The 20,792-nt window shown below is 41.2% G+C and overlaps 1 protein-coding gene across 2 annotated transcripts in view; it reads right to left on the bottom strand.

Annotated features, from left to right (window-relative positions):
- RNF24 (ring finger protein 24) overlaps positions 1-8,524 on the bottom strand; it is a 78,104-nt gene extending 69,580 nt beyond the window's left edge. For both annotated transcript variants that reach the window (XR_007150855.1, XM_047852531.1), the window contains exon 1: positions 8,339-8,524. The gene's annotated coding sequence lies outside the window, so the exon portion shown is untranslated. The remainder of the gene's footprint in view (positions 1-8,338) is intronic.
- Positions 8,525-20,792: the final 12,268 nt, after the last annotated feature.

Below are 20,792 nucleotides of genomic sequence, written 5' to 3' on the forward strand. Positions count from 1 at the left end.
CTCTCCTTATTTGCTTGCTATTTTCTGCAACAGTCTCTGAATTCCCTTTATCAACAATCTTCTCAAAGTACCAGTGCAGGATAGCATCTGAATAGGAAAGAGCTGTATTCTTGTGAAAGTTGACATTATCAACTGTGACATGTGGTGGGTTGGAGGACGAAAACCTGGGTTCTAAACTTGGCTTCTGACCTTGTGAACCTGAACAGGTTACTTCTTAGACCTCTTATCATCTATGAAAAATCCTTTGAGGGTTGCTGTGAGAAGAAAATAAGCAATACATATAAAGCTACTGACAAAAAAGGTATTTTGTAAAGGTTAGCTAATGTGAAGGATGATTTTCTGGGTATAATATTGCCCCTGGCTATTAATCTACTGTTCTATGATTAAAAAAAAAAAAATCACTCTTACTGCCATAATAATTCATCCTGGCCTGTTTTCAAGGACAATTAATAACTTTAAGTAAAAACTTTAATTATAGCCAAGCATGAGACTTTCCAGCATATTTCCAAAGAAGTTTTGCAATTTCTTTCCTGCTAAAGGAAAAGAATGAAAGCCTACACCTCTGATTTTCCTTCCCACCCACTTCCTATAAACTACATTAGCTCATACTTTGGTGTTTCATTATCTGCCAAACTTTTTCTTTCAGTTCAAGATGAAGAGCCTATTTGGATAGGACACCTACATTCTATTTGAAGTTTATATCATTGAGCATAATTTTTCATGCTCAGAGTTGGGAGAAAATAATAAAGAGATACAAATAGTTCATAATTTTTTGGTTTGCCTAGATGAACTTAACAAATATAGATGATGCAGCACCATTCAATCTCCAAATTAAAAAAAAAAATTTTAAAGGTAACATAAAGCATACTGACAGACTGGCAAAATTATTAATTTTTAGAATTCAATAAACACTGTCATCAAATGAACTGAATGCTCATACTTGTAATGCCATATTTGTACTTCTTTTGTTCTCAAATTATTCTGACATTCCAATTTTAGTATATGCGCTGCCGAAGTGAACACCCAAATTATTCTGACATTAAGTTTGCTAATGGAAGAACTGTATCTGATAAAAACACCTGCCTAGTTGTGAAAACATAAATAACAGACAAAATGAGACACAGATTTTCAGGCAACACACATAATTAACCTTCTACAGAAACCTATGGTTTATATAGGAGCAAGTTCTTTGACAAGGTGAAAATTTACTAATCTGAATGACCAAAACTTTTGAAGATTAAGAACAGGAAAACCTCACTTTAAGAAAAGTCAATAAATGGGGTGCCTGCGTGGTTCAGTCAGTTAAGTGTCTGACTCTTAATCAGGTTCGTGAGTTCGAGCCCCTCAGCGGGGGCTGTCAGTGCAGAACCCACTTGGGATTCTCTCTCCCTCTCCCTCTCTCTGCCCTTCCTGGGTGCATGCTCTCACAAAATAAATAAACTTAAAAAAAGAAGACAATAAATAAAAAAAGGAACTTGGAAAGTAGGTAGGTAAACTGGAAGTTATTTACAATGTAAAAACATTCATTATGGTTACTTTAGTAGTAAGCAACTCTAATACACCTAATAGCACCAAATGCATAAAAATTCAAGTTGCATTACACTTTTTCAGAGCAAATTCACAATTTAATGTGAGATTCACTTGTAATGGCATCTAAGAAGTGGCTTTCTTTCCTTGCCACACAGGCTTGCTCCAACTCTCTGGAGTACCATGGAGGCAGAGAGCAACTCTCTGGTATCAGACTGTCCTTAGGGCAGATGGAAGGCCCAGGCTGGTTTTCCCAGGAATGACCAACCAAAAGTAAGGCCGCTGGCCAGCTACTCCTGGGCCAGCTGGCATGGAACAAAGTGTCTGGTTCCTACCTCCAGAGCAGGGGAAACTCAGCCAGCTGGCTTTCAATGGACGGCACTAGTTGGAGTGCTCACAATTCCTTTCAAACCATCTGGCATTCTTTTTGAACCCTAAATTTACCAAGCACTAAACTCTGCTCTCCGAAATGCTCAGATAATTGGAGGAATCCCCACTGCCTACCTAGATAAGAAAAGAAAGAGGCAGAATAACTGCTAAATCAATTACTTCAAGAAATAATTTCTCAAGTTAAAAGTTACTTTCAATTTTAGCTTGTACATTATTTACCTTAAAATCTAAACTATTCCCATGATTATCAGGTAAACTTTCAAAGTAAAGATCAAGTCAAATAATAAGGAAATAGGCTAAACAGACAATTTAACATGCAGAAAAGTTGTAAAAATCCCTTAAGGCTTGCAGGACCTGACTCACTCTACTCTGAACTTCTACAGAGCCTGTCTGTATCCTTCAAAGTCCCTAAAAGTGGACTTTGTATTGCTACATATACTTATCTTCCCAGCCACCAAGTTAAGTGAAAACAACAGTGTCTTACAACTACTTCTGAAAAAATATCTATTAATGATGTATTGGGTGTTTTAAAAGTTCCATTTCTTTTTTTTAAAACATTTTTTTTTTCAACGTTTATTTATTTTTGGGACAGAGAGAGACAGAGCATGAATGGGGGAGGGGCAGAGAGAGAGGGAGACACAGAATCGGAAGCAGGCTCCAGGCTCTGAGCCATCAGCCCAGAGCCTGACGCGGGGCTCGAACTCACGGACCGCGAGATCGTGACCTGGCTGAAGTCGGACGCTTAACCGACTGCGCCACCCAGGCGCCCCTAAAAGTTCCATTTCTAGAAATATTAGAAAACTTAATGTGGAATAACATGAAGAAAGGGTCTCACTTCCAGGCAAGCCAAAGAACAGGATTTGGCTTGAAATAAAAAAAATATTTTATCAAGTGTTCAAAATGATTTATTAAGTGACCAACTGTTGGGAAGTGCAGAACTTGCTATAGGGTGTTCACCTATCAATTGTAGATCATTTTACTAATCTATCACATGGGGTAATATGAGGAATAGAGATGCAAGCAATCAGAAAAAGGACAAAAACAGGTGAGTCACATTTATAGCCAATATACCTTATGTGATGTAAGTACTCTGAACAAAAATATTAGATCAAATATTAGAAACTGAAGAAGGCTATACAAATGACTGCAATTGTAATTTTCACTGTGTTTACCCCCATGCCAAGTACTGACTTTAGCATTTTACATATTATTTCATTTGATCCACACAACAAACATATGAGGTGGGTACTATTATTATTTCCATCTTGCAGGTGAGGAAACACAGTCATCAGGAAACCTGTCCAAGATCACATGGCTAAACTGAAAGAGCTGGAATTCAACTCCAAGCATCTGGGTGCAAAAATGACAGTATTAAGTTATACTTATGAAAGAATGAAATGTAATATAGAGAAAAATTCAATTAATATAGTCTTTGTAATGTTTTCAACTCTAAGTGTAGCATAAGGTGGTAATTAAAAAAATAAACACTGATTTTTTTGTCAGAAAAAATTTTTTTAAAAGCAAGAGCTAGTCTACCAGGTTAAAAATGTCAGTTTTACCCTTTTTTGCCCATACACTGAGTAGGTACTTGTGCCAGTTGCTATTCTAAGGGACATGGTGGTAAACAGGGCAGATGGAAGTCATTGCCTTCTTGGACCTGATGTTCCAAGGGGGTAAGACACACACACACACACACACACACACACACACACACACACCAGTTAACAACAGAATTTCAGAGAGTGACACGTTTTACAAAGAGGTAGGGAGGAAATGTATAGTTCTCTTTTGAGACATTTAACCATGAAGGTAAATGAAGAGGATGGATGGGAGGTCAGGGGGATGTTTTTAATTCTGTTGTAATTTTAAAATTATTTTTAAAGATGGGCAATGTCAGAGCATGTGTGCATGCTGACATGGATAGTGGCCCTGGAGAGCTGCTGATGATGCAAAAGACAGGCATATATTCAGAAGTGAAGTCCTTGAGTAGGTATGAGGGGGAATACAGAAAGGAGGGAAGTTAGCCTCTGATAGGAAGAAAACATGGGCCCTAAAGAAGGTGGATTTCTAGATTCAGTGAAGGGAAGCTGAGTGGTATCTGTCTTATAACTTCTAAACCTCAATGAAATATGAAGCCTGCTTATCTGCATGAGGAAGGGTGGGCTGCTCATGAGTTAAAGAGTGGGAAGAAATGATTAAATGGTTACAGGCAAAAACATTAGGAATCTGATAGCCTTCCTGGGCTGAGAGCCTACTTCAGTTTTCTGGTCATGAATCTGAAGTTCTCTAATATTCAACTACTTAATGTGTACTCAAGGAAAAACTAGATGAGGGATAAGGCAACTGTAAAAAGAAAACAATTCAAGGCTAAAAAATAAAATAAAAAATATGTATCCATGAGCTATATCACAGTCACTGACAATGTCCAATTAAACTGTTGTCTATCTACGTAGCTCCATTTGTCTCCATCTTCTCAGCATAGAAATTCTTGTAAGTAATATATTTGTTGTATTTAGTCATGACATATTTAATTATGAAGGTTAAAGATTGTTTCTTTTTGGTCATGAATGGTTCTGTCACTTCCTAAGGTGGATTTAAAAAAATGAACTGGATAGTCTTATTGTAGATTCCAGAGGTGATTCCATTTCATGGCTTGAAGAAACTTTCTCTGTGTTAACTAGATCCTAAAACAGAAACATCCTAAAATCTTCCAAAGTGGGAGAAAAAAGAGAATGGGGATTAGACTTGGGTTGGACTTCTTAACAGAAATACCAGAAGCCAACAGAACAATGCCTTCAGAAGAGGGTGGCTAATTTTTGATGTAGAATTCAATATTCAGCTAAACCACTATTCAAGTGTGAGGGTAAAATGAAGACATTTCCAGATACGCATCTTCTGAATTCAGGAAGAATTTCAGTTTGTATGTTCCCTTTCTCAGGAAGGTGCTAAAGAATAAGGAAGAGATAGGATCCAGGAAATAAAGGATCCAACACAGTAGGAGGGCAAAAGGAATTCCCAAAGTGATGACAAACGGAAGTCCTAGGTGACAGCTAGGAAAAAGAAATACAACAGATTACTGGAAATACTGAAAGATTATTAGTTTTGTCAGAATTTGAGAATGAGTCAGTGACTGGGACAAAGAAAACTAAGCAAATGAAAAACAAACAAAAGAGGCAATTATTTAATTTAGAGAAACAAAGTCATACAAGACAGCAAATGTAATTATTAGTACCCTACAGGGCTCATCTGTGAATAACAGGTACACTGTCAGTCATATAAATACTGAATACTGACTTGACTGGGAAGTATAGGTAGGAGTGGGGGGATGGAAGGATGGTTATGTAGGACAACCAAGTCCTCAACTTCCAAAATAGAACTCCGCAGATAATGTCCAATGACAGATAATCAAGAAGTTTAAACATTAAAAATCATAAGAGACTGTTAAAAACTGAGAACAAACTGAGGGTTGATGGGGGGTGGGAGGGAGGAAAGGGTGGGTGATGGGTATTGAGGAGGGCACCTTTTGGGATGAGCACTGGGTGTTGTATGGAAACCAATTTGTCAATAAATTTCATATAAAAAAAACATTAAAAATCAAATATAAAGGTAAATATCCGAAGGAAGTGTTGAGAGTTGAAGGTGGTTCAACATTCTGAAACTGCTGGTTTTTCACTACTCCCTAATCTAAAAAATGGCAATTCCATATAGTTTGAACTAATACATGATAATAACATAACTTTATTACTGATTTTTAAATGAGCTACCATTTGAAACAAAACAATTATTGATAGAAAATGCTCAACAGAAAACAAAATTCTACTTTCTTTTATCAGACATTGTTGGGGGGACAACATATCCCAGTTTGGAGTAAAAAAGTATCACCATACATGCTATTACCATCACTGACATAACAATATTAGTATTGCTAACAAAGAATACATTTACTAGTAAAACAACATTTAACATAATTTAATCTATTTTCATGACAAAGACATTACTTTAGAATTTTCCTTCAAACATCATACTACACAAATACTAATCTATGGGTCGGTAAAGACTTTGATTAACAACACGGCTGAATAAAATGGCCAAGATGTTTTTCAGTTCCTTTCTTGATACAAATAATAGCTAAGTCACTCTTGCAAAATTAAAGTTCCACAATACTGCGGTACTATGCAAGCCTATTTCAGTGATAATTCCGGTTATACTACTCTGTTTATCTAAGACTTCCCCTTGTGGTTTGTTTTAAGGGAATTCCTAAAAAAAAAATTTCATGCCAGCAGTTATAAATTATCGGGTTGCTTCAATATTAGTGACACTAGTTTATGAAATTAATGAAGCCTTTATTTGTAAGTTAACTTCTTTTAAGTTCAATGACATTGAAATTTTATTTAAATTCTACCATAAAATCAAAACTTCTCCAAACTGAAAAGCCAACCTTTACTAATTTTAACTTCTACAAAAAAAGAATTTGACTATGCTAACATAGACTTTTACCAAGAATAAAATATCCTTATCCAACCAATGGAAAATTTCCCCTTCGAATTAAAAGCAAATGTTTTTAATAGAGGAAATATTCATAAACAAACACATGCTATGGAAGACTGCTTAAGTTTGGATTTCATTTTGCACAGAAAAACACCAGGAATTAAAATACACGTGATTAAAAAATAAGCTTAAAGAGAATCTTAAAACTGAACCAATTCAATTATTCACATCACCCAATAAGATCCTCTTATTTTTTTTTTTTTACCACCACTATGTTCAATCAAAAGATCACCATAAAAATATATTTTGGAAATATGTTTATCAACAAGTGTAGCTAATTTCCTATCACTCTGCAAAATCGTAAGAGTAAAAAAGAAACTGAAAATGCAACCAACAATCTTCTAAAACTTATAACATCTGGTTTAAAAAGAGAAAAAGGTCCAACTGAAACAGCAAGGAATAACTGGTACTCTTAATGCCTCCTTTTCATCGGTCTGCATCAACTGTAACTCTTCCTAACTCCACCAAGACAACAAAGTGAGGCGGTCCAGCCCACGGAACCCAAGTCTGTGGGAACCGCAGAGCTTCCCTCTCTCTCTGGGGATGAGGACAAGGATAAAAGGTGTTCTGTTTTCCCCTAGTCCTGTAAGAGGAGCCATTGAGCTGGGCCACACAACCAGACAACAGAACACAGGAAAATTCAGATCAAAGCAAGGGCGCATGCCAGGAGAATATGCAATAAAACCCTTTGCCAAAGCATTTAGAAAAAAAAAAAAAAAGGGCAGCAAGGAGGTGAAGAGACCACCTCCTTAACACAGGGAGGCAGGGAGAAACAAAATCTGCTTGTACTGAGGAGCTGAGAAAACAGTGTCCTAGATATACCGAAGTATTTCTGTGGACGTGTATAGGAGTGAGTACCTTGACATTACCAATGAACGAAACCCCAAAGGCGGTGTTCTATACGTCCTGGAGTATTCCCATACACACATATATGAGCATATTTCCATTAACTAAACCCAAAAAGCAAAGTGTTGTAGGTATACAGAGAGGAGAATATTAATTTCCAACCAACATATAAAAACATTCACTTTCAATTAAAACACGCTGGTTTTGCAGTAAGAAACATACAATATTGTTTAAAGAACACCAGAAGCAGAATTGGGTGGAAGTCTGATGAAGTAGTGTCTCTTTTTCTTCAGACCCTTTTTAATGATCTTTGATTCTCTCATTTCATAGGGGACACGGAGGAGGGACACACACACACACACACACACACACACACACACACACACACACACACAATTAGGTCTCCAGAAACAAAGGAGGGTCTCCGGCCTATGCAAGCACACACGCCCCCACCCACAGACAGGGGGCCACCACCTGACTTTAATTAATGGGTAAGCTGAGGCAAGAGGTCTCACCCCAGCCCACAGCCATACGCACAGTGACAAACGGGCACGAGACCAACGCCACAAAGAAAGGGGAGGGGCAGGTGGGACCAGGAAAACACTGCCACGCCGCGCCCCCTAAAGCGCGTTCCCATCGCCAGAGCGGAGGCAGCCGTCCTCACCATCCTCGTCCTCGCCTCCCCGCTTATCCAAGCCGCCACCCAAGCCCGGGGACCGACGCCGGGCACGGGCTAGCGGGGCGTGCGGGGAGCCGCGAACCTTCCCTCTGTGACCTCCGGGTGACAGACAGCCTCGCGCCGCCCTTTGTGCGGGACGCACCCCCGGCCCCGGGGGACCCCCTCCGCGTCCCTCCCGGCCTGGGCCGCTGTGCCACCCCTCCTCGTCGAAACGCCCGGAGAGTGAACGGGGGAGGCTGGCGCGGGCCCGCGGTCTCCTCAGCATCCCGAACCCGGAGCCGCCCGGTCCCCTAAGCCCCGGCCCGGGGGCGACGGCCCCCGGCGCTCCGCCCTCGCTCCCTCACTTACTCGGGTGCGCCGGCTGCGGCGGCGGGCGTGCGGAACGGTCAGCGCCGGGAGGCGAGCGACGGGCGGCAGACTGCTGGCGGCGAGCGTCCGTCGGGACAGAGCGCGGCTGAGGTGGCGGCGGTAGACTGCGCTCGGCGGCCCCCAACGAGGGGCGGGCCCGGCGGGGGAGGGGCGGGCACCGCGCCTCTCATTCATGCAGCGGGGGCGGGGTGAGGGACCCGGATGCCCGGGCAGCTCCCGCCCACCTCACTGAGGGCGCTGTGGCTTCAGAGTCTGCAGTGCGCACGCGCAACGCTTGGCGGCCCGGCCTGGTCCCGCCCCGCCCACTGGAGGGTGGGGGCGGATACTCCACCGGCCGATTTGCCACGGACAGATCTACCTACGCTCTCATCTGTTTAGTATTTTTGCGTGTCCTATAAACTTTTTTTTTCAAGAGAGGGCTTGGGACGCTACCTCCTGCCTACCATCCAGTCTGCCAGTCTCCGGGGGCACAGGAATGCCCATTAGTTTGATGGAAAGACAGCGCACACCGCCCCCACCCTCCGTTTCTCTTGCAGCAGGTCCTGTCAGCTGAATGCTGGAACCACAGTGGGAGATGAGACCCAGAATCTGTACAGAGAGTGAAGTGTGTGCAAGAAAGAGTGCATTACATTGTTTGTTTGGGGTCCCCTCAGCCCCCAGCTGTCATTCCACAGGGCAGTCAAGAAATTGACCTTGGTTTTGGAGTGGGCTCAACCTTTTCTGTAATATCAAAGCCTCAAGTTTTGCAGCTCCAGGGATCTGTGCAGGCCTCTCATCTTTCGTAGGCAGTATATTTTGTGGAGACACCCTTCTGTTCTTAGCCCTTAGCTTTGCCACTCCTGGGCCACAGAAATCTTTGTCGATGCTGGGAGCCTGCAGGAGGCCTCACACCCTTCCCCTCTGAGGTTCCTCAGCTGAGTGTGAGGGTACAGCTCAGTCCCCCTGTCCCCTTCTGAGGCTCTCCTTCCTTCTCTTACCTTCCAGGTTTTCCTCAATTAAGCCATAAACAACTCAGTGGCTTAATTTTGGGAAGCAAAAAGTCATCGTGGAAAGTGCCTGTAGACAAGTTCCTTCTGCTTTGGTAAACCGTAAGCCTCCGGCAAGGGGGAAGTAAAGACAAAAACGTCAGTGAACATCTCAAGAAGTTACTCAGTAGTTAACAGGCCTCCAAGGTGAGAGATGGTTGGAGGCATGTGCTGCACAGGGTGTAGAAAAAGGAAGGATGTGGGAGACCCATTCTTCCTCTAAAGCTGCCTGTCAACACTTATCCCTCCCTGCCCTGAAAGAACCTCAGGGGGCTTTTCCTTCTACCTTCCCTTCTAGATCTCAGTGAAAGCTGTTACCAGGATGGCCTTCTCAACTGTGGTTTGCTGATACCTGTCACTTTTTAAATTTAAATTTTTATATTTTTACTGTTTATTTATCTTTGAGAGAGAGAGAGATACAGAGATAGAGTGCGAGCTGGGGAGGGGCAGAGAGAGGGAGACACAGAATCTGAAGCAGGGTCCAGACTCTGAGCTGTCAGTACAAAGCCCAATGTGGGGCTCGAACTCACGAGCTGTGAGATCATGACCTGAGTTGAAGTCGGTTGCTCAACCAACTGAGCCACCCAGGTGCCCTGATACCTGTCACTGATTAAACTGGGCCTCCTCATCTCTCTCCTGGCCTATTGATTCCCATGCAAATCAATTCTCATTATATGCAAATCTGTCCATATTACTGTCTTTTTCTAAAGTATCCCACTTAGTACTTTGATCCTTATTTTCCAGGCATTTCCAGAGCAGCACCACGATGCTTCACCCTCAGTGCCTGTATTCTTGCTGTTCTCTGCTAGGAAAGCAAGCTTATCTAGGAACGCTTAATAGTTGCTTTTTAAAATATGTATTTTTAAGTTTATTTTGAGAGAGAGAGAGAGAGAGAGAGCGCATGCATGAGCGGGGGAGGGACAGAAAGAGGGGGAGAGAAAGAATCCCAATCAGACTCAGTGCTATCAGCACAGAGCCCAATATGGGGCTCGAACTCACAAACTGTGAGATCATGATTGAGCCGAAATCAAGAGTTGGATGCTCAACTGACTGAGCCACCCAGGTGCCCCATAGTTACTTTTTAATGAAGTCTTCCTATCCCTACCTTGTTGACAGACTTTCTTTTGGAAACTTTCTGGGTTCTGTACCCAAGTCCATCCCAGCCCCAGGCACACTTAGGATTCATACTCATTTGCTAGTATTTTCCTCCCCAACCAGAAAGTGAACCCTTTAATGATGGGAACAATGTCTTCTCAAGACCTAGCAGGTGATTGGCAAACAATCACCAACAATGGTTGTTGGGGCAGGTGATGTTCCCTGGTAGGCCAGGAAGGTTCCACAGGTGTGAGAAGAGCTAAGCTCTCTTTTCTTTCTCCTCCCTTCTTGTGGCTTCCTTTCCCTGCTGCCACTGATAATGTGTTTGAAAACCTGTCTTATTTGTTTGTTTAAAAAGCTTGGTTAGAAATTCTCCAGTCCAAGAAGGTGATAGGGTTGAGGGTGGAGTGGCGTTAGCTTCATGTCCTTTGTCCTTGTGAAACTCAGGAGAGAGAGAGTATAATAGATGGTTCCTTGTTTCTCTTGGAGAAGTCAGATTTTTTTGATCTCCTTGTGTCTCCAGCTGGAGATTCACAAGCTGATCCCTGATCCTATCTGCCTACTGATACAGAAGGTTGTACTTCCCTCTCACTATACCCAGCCACCGCCACCTAGACAAAATGCATGTGGGGGTGATTGTGGGTACATTAAGAGAGGCCTGGGCAGTTTAGGTGCATACCCCAAAAGAGCAGGCATCCAGGACTTGAAGTAGTAGCTTTCTCAGCTAATATGGTCCCTTGTTCCTTGATGGAGGAGTGGGGAAGGCTTCACTGTTTAGGGCTTCAGAGGATGTTCCTCCTTCTATTTCCTCTTCCCCCTCCCTCCAGTCCTCTTCCTACCTTATACTTCTTTTAAAGCGTTTTCCTCCCCCCTCCCCCCAACCCATTACTCAGAAAATTGCCCTTACCCACATGGTCAAAAGTCCTTCAAGATTCCTCTATCTTCTGGAAAATAAATGGCATCTAATTTTAAGTCAAATGTTAGTAACCAATTTTGGAACAGTAACTTTCTGAATGGTAACTGTTGTGGGACCAAGGGCTACCAGTCATCTTGGATCTGGTGCTCAATACAAGTTTGTTGAATGACTGTGTGATCAATAAAGGCAAAATCAGTCTTTCAAAGAGAAGCTAGAAATCAAAGAGATCATGTGGGTTGTTCTCAGCCCAGCCCCTCTACCCATCCTCTCCTCCTGGTGAGGCCTATCCATCTCTTGAGTGGTGGGCACTATTCCAGAAACACATTCCTCATATTGGCCAATGATTTGGCTGCTTAATTATCTAGAGCTCTGAATAACCCTTCCAAGGGTTGACCATTCAATGCTTTGACACTTTGGACTAGGTCAGCAGAGGAGTCCCCACCATTTCTGTGAGAGCTTGAGGCATACTCTTGTGTTCCCTGAGCCCCTTCGTTCAAGAATTCCAAAGTCTCCTGCTGGGCTTCCTCCTACAAGAACCCTCTTGATAGCCCATGTGGACCTCTAGGTGGGGTATGACCCTGCCCATAGAGTCCTGAATTGCTTCTTGATGAAGGATGTATGTATACAACGAAAACAGTGCAAGTGGGGGAGGAAGTGTAGGCTTCCATGTGCATGGTAGCTTTGGGTAAGGCCATGTCTACCCTCAGAAACAGGAGTCAGGGATTCTGTTTCCTTAGCCACCAGCAATCCATTCTGCCTTTCTGGCACCCACAGGCCCAATAACCCAAATACAACTCAGAGCCCTCAAAACATAAATGTGCTCAGGATTCCATGTGGGAGCTAGCTGAGACCAGCTGTAGATGGAGAAAGTGGAGGCACAATTCCTCAGGGCTGGTGCAGCCTGCTCAGACTACCTACTGGATTGGAGTACACCTGTCTTAGTGTGGGTTCTCCCCCAGATAGACCCAAGACAAGGACTGGAATTCAGGTAATTTACTTAGGAGGTAATCTCAGGAAACAGAAGGGGGAAAATGGGAAAGCAGAATAGGGAAGGGAGAAAAGCCAATACAAAGGTGTGTTGATGAGCCAGTTACTGCTCTGGGTGACTTGGGCTCCATTCTGCTGGCAACTCAGAGAAACCTTGTGGAACAGTCTCAACACTGTCCTTCCAAATGTTGATGAGGCTGGAGTATTTACCTACTGACATCCATCTCCCTTTTGCTTATAGATGACCACCATGGAACTTTCAAATTATGACTGTGCAGCAAGGCATGCTACCTAGCTCAGCTCCTCCTGCCTCTACCACTACCATCACATTAGAATACCACCATCACCACAATTCCCACCCCTCTTTTCCCACCCAACTGTGTCACTACCTTTTCTCTTTGTTCTTAGGTCTGATCTTGAAAGAGGAAGTGAAGTGGGGTGATATCTTTGCCCACAAACTGTTCTAGGAAAAAGGAACTGTAGTGGTTCTTCCCCCATTTGAAACTATCTGATCTACCCAAATAGCTCTCTGCCATCATCACCTCATCCCAAAGCAAGGGACAGGAAAGAGAGACAGGCAGTCTTTCTGGAAGGACTGCTGGCATCACAGAGTCATAGAAGCAGAGCTAGAAGGGATGAACTCTCTCCCTAGAAACATGAACCTATGTTTTGCTTCTCCTGCTACTGTAGCACCTCCTCTAAGCAGCTTTCCCTAGTTTATCTTGGCTTTCTGCCCTTCCAACCCACATGATCATAACTCATGAACTGTGAGATCATGACCTGAGCTGAAGTTGGAATGCTTAACCATCTGAGCCACCTAAGTGCACCCTCAATGGATTTTTTAAAAAGACACAACCTGGGGCACCTGGGTGGCTCAGACGGTTAAGCATCCAACTTCAGCTCAGGTCATGATCTTGCAGCTCATGGGTCCGAGCCCCACGTTGGGCTCTGTGCTGACTGCTCAGAGACCAGAGCCTGCTTCTAATTCTTTATCTCCCTCTCTCTGCCCTTCCCCTGCTCAAGCTCTGTGTGTCTCTCTTTCTCTCTCCAAAATGAATAAACATTTAAAAAATAAAAATAAATAAATAAATAAAAAGACACAAACTCAGAGGACAGAGAAAATAGAAAGGGAGACAATGGCAAAAACAATTTTGTAAGCTGGAAAAGAGATGGATGAGTGGTAACTGACTTAGCAGCACCCTCCTCCCCCCAAAAAGCTAAAAGCCCAGGAAAAGCAAAGAACAGCCCTATTTTCATGGCAAAATCCTAAAACAAAACAGAACAAAAACAGCCAAAACCAAGCAAACAAATAAAGGAATTGGCAGTCCTAGATACCTCTGGAACTGAGCAAGCCAATATCAGAAGAATCGGGTGAAAGGTGATTGGGAAACAGTTAAAATCCTAGTTCTCTTCTACCACTCTCCATGCTGCAGAGCCCCTCTCCCAACAGGCAGAGTGCTGGAAATGTAGTCTCCAGAGAGAGTAAAACAAGTTTTCTGGATTGGGTACATCAGGAACAGCTGAGAACAAAAGGTTTCAGGTGAAGAGCAGGGCCATTAAATGAATATTTGCTCACTGCAGACAGATCCTCAGCTTTCTTTTCTGCTCACTTATCAAATCCCTGGCAGCCACACTCCATCCCTTGTCTCTGGAATTCTGACCAGTCCAAAAGGAAAGAACTAAAGATAGTGACATTGGAATTTTCAATAAATGACAACCCATGTCTCCCTACAGTGAATCTCTGAGTTGACACGTCTGACTCCCACACTTTCAATAAGTTTTTCAGGGCTTTGCTCTTAATCAAAAGCAGACAGCAAAAGATCACCTTAGATTCCCTAGAAAAGAGGCTTAAATGAAGATTCAGGTGCACACGATTTATTGAGGGTGAGCTCTCAGCAGACACCTTCTCTATTCCTTATATCTCACCTCCTCCGGAAGGAGCTGAGCAAGGATGTGGTCTCAGCTGGAGTCTAGCCTCAGTCTGATCCTACAGGGAGCTCTGGAGTGTGAATTGCATGACAGGATTGATTTCGCCTTGAAGCAAGAGGGCTGTTTCGTGCCCACACATTAATCAATCATTGATTGTGGGCTGCCAGGGAGGAGGCCATAATCTCCCAAACAAGGAAGCTTCTGTCTGAGGTCAGTTCTCTAGAGAAAGGGGCAACTCTGATCCATTAATAACCAATACTCGCAGCAGCTGAGGGTATGGGTAGGCCACCAATAACATCTGCTACAGATTACTAGATATCTGAAGAAAACTGCTAACATGCAAGAGAAGAAACAGATAATAATAAAAACAAATAAAAATAAGCAAGCAAACTAACAACCAAAAGAAATAGAAAAAAACAACTTGGAAGAAACCAAGACTTATTCTCAAGGATAAGAGATATTACATCCATGAAACAAGAATAAGATGCTATTTTAGAAGACAGGAAACAAAAATAAGCTTTTAAAAACAAACAAACAAACAAACAACCCTGATGGCAGAATGAAACTCGATAGAGGGTTTAGGAAATAAAGTCTGGGTTATCTCCCAGAAATAGATCCAAAAGACAAAACAATGAAAAATAGGAAAGAAAAGAGGAATGCAGAAGGAATAGTCCAGAAAGCTTAAAATCTGAATAACATGTATTCTAGAAGGAGAGGAGAAGAAATTAATGAAATAAATCAAGAAAAATCTCTCAAACCGAAAAAACAAATTTCCAGGTTGGAAGGGCCCATCATGTGCCTAGATCAACATATAAAATAGGCCCAACCAACACACATACTTGTGAAACTTCAGAACCCTGAGGACAAAGAAAATTACACAAGCTTGAATAAAGAAAAAAACGAGTCATATAAAGAATAAAGAAATATAATAAAGAAATATAAATAAATAATAAAGAAATAAAATAAAGAAATATAAAGAATAAAGAAAATTACACAAGCTTGAATAAAGAAAAAATGAGTCTCAAGAATCAGAATGGCTTCAGACTTCTCTTCACTGGAACTGTTCCAGAAACACTGGCAGGTAGAATACTAAAGTAATATCTTTATCATTCTAAAGGAAATTTGTTTCCAATGTAGAATTCTATACCCAGTGAAACTATCAATCAAGAACTAAGTAGAATAAAGACTTTCAGATCTGCACAATCTCATGCTTTCATTAGTTGGAAGTAACTGAAGTATGTGCTTTACCAAAACGAGACTACACCAAAGAGAATGACACAGAATACAGGAAGAAGGAGATCCAACACTGTGGGGAATCCCTGTGAGGCTGATATAGTATGAACCTAGGAGGATTGGAGCAGAGAGATGCAAGAAACGGAGATGTTAAGGATTGTCGTTACCAAGATGTCATTACTAAGATTGACACTGTAGCACTTTACAACCAGTTTTTCTTTGAGGTACAGACTTCTGAGGTAAATTGGCTAAATGACAGAGACCCCACTTATTGTTGGAAAGATTTCTAGCCTAATACTGTTGAGACTTGGTATCCAGTCCTGGCTTTGGCTTGAAGTGGCTGTGCTGGGAAAGTCTCTTTCCCTTCCTGGACTTCTAGATCATCTTCTGTAAATGTCAAGAATGGGCATGTCTTGAATGGGCAAGAATTCCATGTGTCTTTAAGGCTATTTATGCCTCTGTGAAATTTATTCATGATATATCATCCTATGAGTTTTGAAAAATGCATAGATCATTTAACCACCTCCACAGTCATGCTACAGAAACAGTTCCATCACCCTAAAAAAATGCTCTCATGGTACTCTTTTGTAGTCAACCATCTCTCCTCCCCTTAACCCCTGGAAACCACCAATCTATTCTCCATCCTTATAGTTGTATCATATAATTTATCATATGAATGGAATCATACAGTATAAAGGCTTTTGAGTCTGGCTCCTTTCATTTTACACAGTGCAGTTGGTTTGACACACTAGCCATCAATTACCACTAATCTTGTTTTCAGTGTTCCCTGAAGCAGATTCAGAGACAAGAATTCAAATGCTAATAATCGATGTGGGAGATGATCTCTGGAAGCGCTGCTTAGGGGAATGAAGACAGGGAAGGGAAGGGAGCCAGTATAGGGTGTGTTTTTTTCAAGGGGAATATCACTGTTTTTTTTCAAAAACTCCACTCTCTTGGGACTCTGGGATCTATTGCAGAACTCACAACCCAGAGCTGTCCAGCCTAATGAGTGAAGAAGCTAGGATATTTATCTACCAACTCTTCTTTCACCATTGGTTGAGGGTTGCTTCTGGGGGCCTTAACTCCCCAGCATTCTGGCTTTCCTGGTATGTGGATCAAGAATGTTCTTGCCACCAGAAAAAAAGCCCTCAGGCAGAAAGTTACAGGTGTTCACATTAAGCAGTATTTGGTGTGCAGTAGTGAGTGCCATAAGAGATGTGTGGGGCATTGACACCATCAGCTATGCCCTGCCCCACCAGTGAGAGAATGAAACCAGCTTCAGAGAGGAGCATTGAGGACTTCTGTGATTAGGGTCTGAGAAGACAGCCAGGACAACGAACCCCCCGGTCCCACTAGATGAATTCTAAGGATGAGAACTGTTTTGCCTTGAGAGTAGGAGGGGAACTCTGAGAGGTAAAACTGCCCCCCCTTAGGATGGATGGAGACCACCCCAACACAGGGCCACATCCCCCCTGCTGAATCACACCCATGCATCTTCCCCCTCCTCTATTAGAGTCCCTGATGTGAACAGTAGAGCTTTTTCTCTAGACAGTTGGTAAAACAGGCTTGTATTATTACCTTAGAACTCTTGGCTCTCTTAGCAAATTGTTGGTGTAATAGATGTGCAACTCAGCAGGAAAATGCAGACGTGTAAGAAATACCTTTCAATTTTCACAACCTAAATTGAACTCAGTTTCTATTGTGCACTTCATTGGGTATTGGTGTCACCTTAATATCAATCAGTTGTTGCCCGTTTCCAGGAGGCTTTCAGAAATCCAAAGTGTCAGCAGGTGGCTTCTGGTCTGCATCATCACTGTCCACGTCAGCATCACATGAGATGTGCTCTCTTGATGTTGTCTTTGGTAGTCAGTTCACACAAATCCTTGCTGGCCCAACCCTCATTCTTGACTGCTTGACTCCTTGGGGGCTGGCTGTCTCTCAGCCAACTCCTGTGCCCTTCTTGATTAATGGGGTATTCTAACGTTTTGTGATGGGCTAAGAGCACTTGGTGGATTATCCAGGACTCTTCAGATTTTCTGGGCTATTCACAGATGGACACAACTCATTCTGTTATTTCCACACTTTCCTGACTCTTGGAAGCCCTGACAAGGTTGCACACAGCTGTCTCCTCTGGGAGGTCTTATTGCCATCCTGAGCTCTATCCAGGGTTATCTCTACACTTGGATTTTCTAAGCCGATATGGGTTTCATTGAGGAAAAAAGGCAAGATGTAGAGCTAACTTTCTCAGGTATCCACCATCATGTAATTCTCCTTATCACTCAGTTTGGGGATTTATTCTAGTGTAGGTATGGGTGAGTGCTTTCTTTCAAATCTTTGTATTTTCTTAAATATGTTATACCATATACGTATATTCCTCTAGGTTTCTTTCTAGTGGACTGTTTTTTAAATTAACTTTTTATTTTGAGATAATTGTAGATTCCCATGAAATTGTAAGTAATCAGAAAGATCATTGTACCCCTCGTTCAGTTTCCTCCAATGGTAAAATCTCGCATAATTATAGCACAATAGCAGAGCCAAGAAATTGACATTGCTACAATATACCAATCTTACTCAATTTTCTCTAGTTTTATAGGCATGTGTGTGTGTGTGTATTCCATTTTATGAAATTTATCACAAATGTAGATTCATGTAATCACCACCATAGTTGAGCTATAGAGCAGTTTAGCCACTACAAGGATCCCTTATGCTGCCCTTTTATAATCATACCCATATCCTTGCTACCCTACTCCACCCCATGCTGTCCCTAAATCCTGAAAACTGCTAATAGATTCTCCATCTGTATAGTTTTGTCATCTCAAGAATGTTATATAAATGAAATTATACAGCATGTAACCTTTGGGGATTGGTTTTATTTACATATAATTCCCTGGAGAGTCATCCAAGTTGTATGTATCAGTAGTTCATGCCTTTTTATTGCTGAGTAGTATTCCACAGTTTATGGAACCATTCACCGATTGAAAGACTCTCAATTGGTTCCATTTTGAGCTATTATTAATAGTAAAAACAATACAATAGTCATGAACCTTTATGTACAGGTTTTTGTGTGAACATAAGTTCTCTGGGATAAATGCCCAGGAGTGTCATTGCTGAGTCATATGGAATTTTATAAGAAACTGTCAAATTGTTTTCTAGAGTGGCTGTACCATTTGCTATTCCCACCAGCAATGTATCAGTAATCCAAATTCTCTGCATTCTTACCAGCATTTTGTGTGCCACAACTTTTTATTTTAGCCATTCTGGTAGGTGTGTAGTGATATCTCATTGTGGCTAATGATGTTGAACATGTTTTTTTCATTTCCCCAGTGGCTAATGATGTTGAACATTTTTTTCATGTGTTTATTAACCATCTGTAGAACTTCTTTGGTGAACCGCTTGGCCAATCTTTTTCTCATTTTCTAACTGGATTATTTGTGGGGGTTTTGTTTGTTTTTGATTTTTTACTGTTGAATTTTCAGAGTTCTTTATATATTCTCGACACTAGTCTTTTGTTGGATATGTAGCTTAAAAATATTTTCTCCCAGGATGTGGCTTTTATTTTCATCCCCTTAAAGGTTCCTTCACAGAGTTTTTAATTTTGATGAAGCCCAATTTATCAAATATTCCTTTTATGGATTATACTTTTGGTGTCAAATTATGAACCCTTTATCTGGCCTTAGATCCTAAAGATTTTCTCCTAAGATTTTTTCTAAAATTTTACATTTAAGTTCATGATTCATTTTGAGTTAATTTTTGTACAAGGTATGATATTATGTTAAAGGGTTTTTTTTCCTTTCTTTCTTTTCTTTTTCTCTTTCTTTTCTCTTTTTCTCTTTCTTCTTTCTTTCTTTCTTTCTTTCTTTCTTTTTTTGTTATTGTTGTTTGCCTTTGGATGTCAAATTGTTCTAGCACCATTTGTTGAAAAGGCTACCCTTCCTCTGTTGAATTGGTTTTGCATCTTTGTAAAAGGTGAATTGGGCATATTTGTGTGACTCTACTTCTGGGTTCTCTCTTCTGTTCCATTGACCTATATATCTATCCCTATGCCAATACCACGAAGTCTTTTTTGTTGTTTTTGTTGTTGTTAAACTTGTTTTTTTTTTTAAGTAGGCTTCACACCGAGCAGGAGCCCAACTCAGGGCTTGAACTCAAGACCCTGAGATCAAGAGTCAGATGCTTAACCAACTGAGCCACCCAGGCACCCTGATAAAAATCTTAATTACTATAGCTGTATAATAACTTTAAATTTGGTGTACTAATTTCTCTTGATATTTCTTCTTTTACATATTTGTTTTATCTGTACCAGGTCCTGTGCCTTTCCATATAAATTTTATATTATTTTCCCCAGGTTCTTTGAGATGTAATTGACATATAACATTGTATACGTTTAAAGTATAAAACATAGTGATTTTATATATGTATATATTGTGAAATGATTACCTGAATAAGATTAATTAACACTTCCATAACCTCTATAGTTATATTTTGTATGTATGGTGAGAACTTTTAAAATCTACTATCTTAGCAGCTTCCAAATATATAATACAGTATTTTAACTACAGTCACCCTGATGTACATTAGATCACCAGAGCTTATTCATCTTATAACTCTCACTTTCTCCTCCTTCTCTTCTCCCACTTCCCCTTCTGCTGCTTCTTCCAGTCTTTGTCCAGTTTTGGTATCAGAATAACATTGGTCTCGTAAAACGAGTTGGAAAATGTCTTTTCCAGAAGACATTGTATAAATTGGTATTACTTCTTTAAATGTTTGTTAGAATTCTGGAAAATTCTGGAAATGTGTTTTCCAGAAGTCATTGTATAACTTGGTGTTAATTCTTCTTTAAACGTTTGTTAGAATTCTGGAAAATTCTGGAAAATGTCTTTTCCAGAAGACATTGTATAAATTGGTGTTAATTCTTCTTTAAATGTTTGTTAGAATTCCCATAGGGACCTGGATATTTCTTTTGCAGGAGTTTTTAAATTATGGATTAATTTTATTTAATGTGGGGCACCTGGGTGGCTCAGTCGGTTAAGCGTCTGACTTCAGCTCAGGTTACAATCTTGCTTGCGGTTTGTGGGTTCGAGCCCTGTGTCGGGCTCTGTGCTGACAGCTTGGAGCCTGGACCCTGCTTCAGATTCTGTGTCTCTCATGCTCTCTCTGCCTCTTCCCTGCTTGCAGTCTGTCTCTCTCTAAAATAAATGAACATTTAAAAAATTTTTAATTTATTTAATGGTTATAGGATTATCCAGAT

The sequence above is a fragment of the Prionailurus viverrinus genome, chromosome A3, assembly GCF_022837055.1.
Source record: "Prionailurus viverrinus isolate Anna chromosome A3, UM_Priviv_1.0, whole genome shotgun sequence".
Classification (NCBI taxonomy): domain Eukaryota; kingdom Metazoa; phylum Chordata; class Mammalia; order Carnivora; family Felidae; genus Prionailurus; species Prionailurus viverrinus.